Source organism: Phyllostomus hastatus, unplaced genomic scaffold, assembly GCF_019186645.2.
Source record: "Phyllostomus hastatus isolate PE091 unplaced genomic scaffold, TTU_PhHast_1.1 phas_contig_769, whole genome shotgun sequence".
In the NCBI taxonomy this organism is placed as follows: domain Eukaryota; kingdom Metazoa; phylum Chordata; class Mammalia; order Chiroptera; family Phyllostomidae; genus Phyllostomus; species Phyllostomus hastatus.
The window spans coordinates 29,496-37,025 of record NW_025333956.1 but is presented as its reverse complement, the minus strand read 5'-3'; the positions used below and the strand labels follow the sequence as shown (position 1 = coordinate 37,025).

The following is a 7,530-nucleotide window of genomic DNA, read 5'->3' as shown; positions in this document are numbered from 1 at the left end:
TCCCCTGCTAAAACCCTTTGATTATTCCCTATGCCTTCAAAGGAAAGTCACACACCCTTAACTGATTATCCAAGGCTCCCTGTGCTCTTGTTTAAATCTACCTCTGGTGCTAATGCCCACTCTTTCCTCCTCAGGCACTCAGTCTGCCTCCAGCTGCTCAGATCCAAAGGAAATAACTGCCCCTCCTTCTGACCCCAACATGTTATCCCTCTCTTGACAAATCACTTTCAACCCAAATACATATACTGGGTCTTCTCTTCCCTCAGGGGCAAGCTGTCTATTTTTGTTATCCTCACCTAGCAGAGAGCCCAGCATATGATAGGTCTTAATACATATTGAACAAATGAATTAGTGTTTGCTTTGGAAAGATTACATGTATCCTCCCTCTCCATGTCTAGGGTACACTGGACTGCCACTGAAGAGAAAGGAGATAATGTCTTGAGATTTTCTGAACAGAATGTCATCATAAAGCTCAAATGAGATGGCAAGTTGAAGAAAGTGTGACACTGCTTTATTTGTAGAATTTTTTTTCTCTGAAAGAAGTACACTAAAGAATAAGAAACACATTACATTAGGAGAAGAGAAGATGCTATCGACTATCTTTGTGGTTTGTGTGTACTCTTTCACCAAGATTCATGGCCAGAGAAACAAAAGACCCTCTTTGCTTGCATACTTTTACTCCCTTCCTTTATTGCTTTAAATAGGCAAGATGTAGTTTGCATTCCTTTCACCACTAGTGTTTGTTTCGTGTTCCTGAACAAAAATAACTTGCCCTCACAGGTTGTTCCTAAAGGTTGTTAATATTGCTCTCAAAGGTTGTTAAAGATCCCCTCCCCCTTATGCATTCCACTTATTTGTAGTCAGGGTCCTGAGTGTTGCTAAGGGAGGCTCTCTCCATGCCCTGTCTTCTCTAATGAAATATCCTCTGATACGTAGTCGCGGTCCAGTTACATTAAACACCAGTAATATTGATGTCCTTTTAGCCTTACTATGAGGATCCTAAAGCTGGAAGGATTATCTGTGTGTACAATTGCTCTAGACAAGGATGTGCAGCAATACCCCAGGAGTGTAAAGATCATCCATCACCATCACCACTGGAAGGTAAGAATCGCTCTTACAGTTTACATGTCTTTTTCTGGCTATTCTCCCTCTTAATCAGTAAAAGCATCCAGCAGGATAGCTTACTCTCTAGAGCACAGTCGGAAATGTTAAATGGCTCCTCCTAGAGCACTCAGGCTTGGCAGGGCCAAGATTAAAATGTAAATCCACTGCCTTTGCCTCTACACTGTGGTAAACATCCACTAGTGTTTTATGGAAGTCCAACCTCTTGGCAATGTGGAGAAAAAGCAACTGTAACCTTCCTTGACATTCTAACCTAGCTAGCAATCTTCAGCCCAGAGGAAATCTTCCAACAGTCCAAGGCAGATATGTACACATGCATACCTGTAAATGTACACAATCACCGACCAACCATAACCTTAAATCTGAAGCCAGAAACCAGAAAGAAATTCTCAGGGTAACATTGTTATGATCTGGGTTTGTCTCCATCCTCTGGATGTCTCTGATATTACCATAAAGAAACCCTGAATCCTAGGGCCTTCCTTCTGCTAATTTCACTCTTTGCATACAGAGACTCCAGGAACTTCCACCACTCACCACCTTCTGAAAGGTACTGATCTCTAAACTTGTGCAGTGATTTATGCTTTCCATGTCTTTTCCACTTGCACTAGCTGGGTCTGTCTAACAAATACATTTCTGTGACTTCACTGGCTTCTACCATTTCAGCCCTAAAAGTTGTAGTACTTTTTGATGCTGGTTGTGGCCAGGGAACAGTTGATCCTCACCCCCCACCCCAAGGGTTTTAATTCCTTTGCATGCCCTCTTCTTGGCTTCTGACCCTGCCAGCAGCTCTTCACAGACACTCATTATGATATTGAAACAGACAGTGGGATGAGAAAGAAGGACAAGCCTCAGCTGCCTTCTTGCTTTCGAACTTAGACTGCACATGAGAGGACCTCCTGCTCCAAGACAGGAGCGAGGTGGTATCAGAGGAAAGATGTTCTGCCCAATGAGGTCAGGGCAGGGCCATTGGCAGCTTCTGTTAGTTCCATTGGGGCAGACCAGTTGGCAGTTGGCAGTTGGCAGTTAGTTCTGAATCTGAGCTGAAAATGCTGGGATGGATTTTCAAGTGGTCCTTACATCATGAACATAGTTTGTGCTCAGGGGAGGAGAATAGCAGGGAGAAGAGATATTCACAAGTAATGCCATAACCTCTGGTTAGTTTTGGGTTTCCATATGCTTCCCAAACACTTTAGCCAAAGTGCTAAGCAACCCAACTTTCCATCTCTTTGCCATTTCTTCACAGTAGTGGTTCTTGTTGATAAAGCAGTAGCTGAAAAGTGGGAAAGATAAAGGGTTAAAAACTGTCCCGGCTAATCCACAAAAAGCTTTGTTGGAATTAGGTTATGATCTCTGAATCTCAGCTAGGTTTGTGGGTTCTGCCCTTGCTAACTTATTGGCTCAAGAATTGGTAGAGGAGGTATTTATAAATGCTTGATGCTAGTTGGATGGATAAACAAACAGCTAAATGAAATTTTATCTGAAAAAATTGCCTTTATCAGCACAAAAGGTGAGAATGCCCCAGCATTTCAAGCCACACATGCTGGAAGAATGCCATTCTGTCAGCCCCAGGGAAAAGTGGGCAAGATGAAGCAAGGCCTAAACACGTCCTTGACAGGGAATTTCCCTCCTACTTCTGTTGTTCTCGCTTCCACTGTGGTGCTAAAATTCCCATCATGATCAGTCATCAAAAGAGCAACAGTAGAGGGGAGTCGTGTGAGTTCTTTATATATTTTGGAGACCAAACCCTTGTCTGAGTATCACTGGAACATATGTTTTCCCATATGGGTGGTTCTCTAGGGAGACAAAAAAAAAATTAAAAATGGGCAAAGGACATGAACAGACACTTCTCCAAGCAAGACATACAGAGGGTCCAGAGACATATGGAAAGATGCTCAGCATTGCTAGCCATCAGAGAGATGCAAATTAAAACCACAATGAAATACCACTTCACACCAGTCAGAATGGCCATCATAAATAAAGCAACAAACAATAAGTGCTGGTGAAGTTGTGGAGAAAAGGGAGCCCTAGTGCACTGTTGGTGGGAATGCAGACTGGTGCAGCTGCTGAGGAAAACAATATGGAATTTCCTCAAAAATTAAAAATGGAACTGCCTTTTTACCCAGCAATTCTTTAGGCTAGGATTATAGCCTAAGAACTCTGAAACACCAACCCAAAAGAACCTATGCACCCCAATGTCCATTGCAGCACAATTTACAATAGCCAAGTGCTGGAAGCAACCTAAGTGCCCATTAGTAAATGAATGAATCAAAAAACTATAGTATATTTACACAATGGAATATTAAACAGCAGAAAGATAGAAGGAGCTCCTGCCCTTTGGGACAGTGTGGATAGAACTGGAGAACATTATGCTAAGTGAAATAAACCAGGCAGTTAAACATAAATGCTTTATGATCTCACCTTTAAGTGGAACCTAATCAACAAAACAAATAAGCAAGCAAAATATAAGCAGAGACATTGAAATTAAGAACAAACAGACAATAACCAGAGGGGAGATGGGAAGGGATAATGGGGAAGAAAGGGTAAAGGGTTTTCAGGAACAGCTATTAAGGACACATGGACCAAACCAAAGCGGGGTGGAATCAGGGGAGGGAGGTGGGGATAGATGGGGTGGGGGGAACAGTGAGGGGAAAAGGCAGACAATTGTACTTGAGCAACAATAAAATTTAAAAAATGAAAAAAAAATAGCAACAGCAGGAGATAAAAGAGTCATCCTTTACTGTGGCCACTTACTAGTTTCCTGGAAAACTGGCTTTCTCCCAGCACCTTTGTTCCATGAGCGTAGAGGAGACAGGGTTGGCCTCTGAAATCAGTGAGCCCCAGGGTCCACTTGCTAGACTTGAATCCAGGCTCCCCTTGCTAGATGTGAGACTTTGAGCCAATTACTTAACTTCACTGAACCTTAATTTCCTCAATCTGTAAAATGGGGATAATACTGGGTAAAGCACAGAGCATGATGTTGGGAATATCGGTAGTATGTAAGGATTGTTTTTCTTACCCCTATTCTGTTATTCCTTTCTTTCTCTTCCTCGTCATAACTTCTAACCACATCTTTTCCTGTGAGGAGTCAGAGAGCAGTGAAATTAGGTTTTTAGACAACCAAAGACTTGGTGACAAGAGCAACCACTGCAGCCCCACCAAAGGCCTGGTCTTTGGAAAAGCACAATTATAAGCTGGTGATATCCTAAGCCCACATAGGTTCCTAAGAGTGACAGGAATGTGTGTGTATTCATAAAGAACTGATGACCTTTTAGAAGAAAGCAGGTTTGTTTTATTTTGTTTTCCTCCCAGGACATCTCACATGGCACCTAGATTGCCACGAGCCTGCTGTTGTTGACTCAGTAATGTCACCTGGACAGCTGTGTGCCAGACTGTGTCTAAGCTCTGTGAAGTAGGACTTTAATCATTATTGCCTTAGTCCCCTCATGTATAAAACAAATGGGTTGCACTAGATGCTCCCTAAACACCTTCAAGTTTTTGTTTCCGTTTTTTCTTTACAGTAGGCAGGATTTTATTAGATAGATGATGGGGGCTTCTTGAAATTTGGAATGTATGACTTATAATCAGCTTCATGGGGGAAACTTCCAATGAAGGTTGAGATCCTCCAGATCCTAAGAGTTTTCCTGTATAGGTGAGAAATCCCTCCAGATTCTCAACAGCTGCGTGTGGGTGCGGGGCCAGCCCTTTTCACTTTTCAGCCCTTCCCATCAGTCTCAATGTGGCTTCTTGTGTAAAGCATTGGTTAAAAGTCAGCTAGGCTTCAGCTGGTTATTCAGGATGATTGTTCTATAATATAGCTGTAATTTCAGTTTCCTCCTGGGAAGGAGTGAGTGTAACTACCACTTACTCCACTTGTTTTTTAAATTAAGTACTACCACTGAATCACCTCTCTATTTAGCCATTATGTGCTCTGTGCAAAAGATGATAACATATATGTTCAACATGTTAAAATGTCTGTTTTTCATATCCTACAAATTCAGAGACTATCTAGTCGTATCATGCCTGCTTTTTAGTACTGTGCCTAGCTCATGATTGGTGCTCAATAAATATTTGTTCAATTAATATGTAATATACTCCTGAAAGTGTGCAAAGTGTGGCTGTTTGTGATCATTGTTAATATAGATTTCAACAATTATATTCAATTAATTATAGATGTATACAATTATTTGTTAATGTATACAATTATTACTCTATATACAGTAATTTATAGACTTAAAGCTAATATAGACTTAAACAATTTTATTCACAGCATAAGTAGGATAATCTCTGTGTTTTGTTTTTAATTTGGCATTCTTGAAGTAAATCCCCTAAGAGAAAGAAGTTACAGATGGTAAATATGGTTTGTGGTAGAATTGAAATTATAATCCTGGCTTCTCCAGCACTGTACTTTAACAAACTGACTCACTAGCTCTGGAGGGCTAACAAGAACTCCTGAGCTACACAAGTCATGTTGCCTTTCCAGTATGCAAACACAATGGCATCAGTGTCCTTTGGACATGAGGAAGGAATTGTGGGGAGTATGGAAGCCAGGTCAGGTAAGGCCAGAGGGAAACTAAAGCCTCTTTGCCTCCATTTCACTTTTCTTGGCAGGAGAAGGACAAGGTGAGGATCTCAGCCACCTCTGCCCTGGCCCACATATTATGGCGAATTAGAAATTGCAAGCGTGGATCTGCCCTCCAAAAAAGAGATCAACGGCTTCTTAGTCCCGCTGTTGCTCAGCTTGCAGGACAACAACACTGATGTAGTCAAGGTACCGGCCTCCTCTGTCCTGCCAGCCTCGGCCTGATTCAACCTCTCCTGCTAGAGGATAGCGCCTTCTCTTTAGTCCTCTTTCATGAGCCAAGTCTGGGGTCTGCATTCACTGTCCACCTCCTTGGTCCCATCCTCTGGGCTGGATCTGAGCACTTTTACCCTCTCTTGGGTGCCATCACTCTTATCCTGATATGGTTCTGCCCCCCTGAAGCTGTTTATGTCCCTTCACATGGACAAGGCCCCATATTTCACCTGATCCCTGCTACTACTTCCAACCAAACCCCTTGGGGACTACCTTCATGGTCTCCCACTTAGCCTCTGGCCTGGCTCTGCAGAGTCATAAGAGTAAGGCTTTGAGGATTTCCTTGTTTCCATCCCACAGGCCTGTGGAAGGGCCCTGACTGAATGGACCAAAGTGATGGGCTGGCTGAGATTGACACACCTGTTCCAAGATACCAATCTCAATGATCACATCCATGTGCTGGAAGAAACATGCAAGTACCTGGTGAGTGAGAGTCTCTGAGGAAGCCAGACCACAGTATTCACATTAGGGACTCAGTGACAGGCCTAGTGAGTAAAGAGGAGAGAAGACATCATTTTTCCTTTCCTTGATTCTCATGGTTTATCATCAGGTAACTCTCACAACCCACATTTGGGATGCCAGCCCTGGTCCTCCATATCTGACTCTCCTAGCATCCCAATCTCTGCCTTCAGAGTCTAAGGACGTCATGCAAGGGGAGCAGATGGCAGTGGGATAGAGGCCTTCTGTTTAGAGGTGGCAAGAAATGATAGAGGCAGGAGTCCTCAGGGCTTTAGATCAGTCATCAGGGTGCTGAGGATCTGTGGCTTCTGTGACTTCAGGAGTCCTTGTTGGAAAGTAAACATGTAAGGGCTAAGCAAATCAGTTGGTATCTAACATTAGTAATTTCAATGTTATGAATTTGTGTTCCTTATATACATAGAGCACTGTAGAGTTTACAAAGCACTTCTACATGCATTGTCCCATGGGAGCCTTGCAGTCATGCAAGGGAGGTCTGGCAGGTTTTGTTTCAACTCCACAGATGAGAAACTGAAGCCAGTGTGAGGGCCAGTATTCAAACCTGGGTCTCCTGACTCCACATCAGTTGTTTCCTCCCCTGTCATGTTGGTATCGAGGAGCAGAACTCTCCTTATGAACTTTCTGCTGAGTCCGCTCTTTGCCTGGCAGTGGGAGTGTCTGAGTGTGCGGGTTCAAATGATTTAAGCTGACTGAAGACAGAAAACAATGCTGCTTCTGGACAGGGTGAGAGAGGCATGGCTGCAAGCAGGTCTGTAGTCGAGTTCCTAGCAGACCTCTTCCCCAGTCGTCACCAATCCTCTTTGACTCCACAGGTGAGCACACGAAAAACTCAGTTCTTGGGGGATGTACTGCTCCAGAGCTTTGAGTTTCTAAGGAGCACTCAGCCCTTCCTACGAGCAGCTGCAGTCACCTTCATAGGTAAGGCAGTCCCTCCTGTCAATTCCTTCCTCCCCTATAGCAAGAAAGCCCTCCTTGACTTTTTGCCAAAGGGTGAAGCCAGAACCATGATATGATGAAGCTGGTCACATCCTTTTCCAGCTCTGACCTGGTTAGAGAGGTTGACCTCAAATTGTGTGTCA

General features: G+C 43.3%; 1 long non-coding RNA gene across 1 annotated transcript; it reads right to left on the bottom strand.

The window, feature by feature from the left end:
* Nucleotides 1-993: 993 nt before the first annotated feature.
* On the bottom strand, nt 994-6,461 carry LOC123825930. Its single transcript, XR_006786980.1, has 4 exons — nt 6,395-6,461; nt 4,139-4,197; nt 3,874-4,056; nt 994-2,392 (listed from the first exon to the last, which is right to left on the bottom strand). It is a non-coding gene; the product is annotated as an uncharacterized LOC123825930 (long non-coding RNA).
* Nucleotides 6,462-7,530: the final 1,069 nt, after the last annotated feature.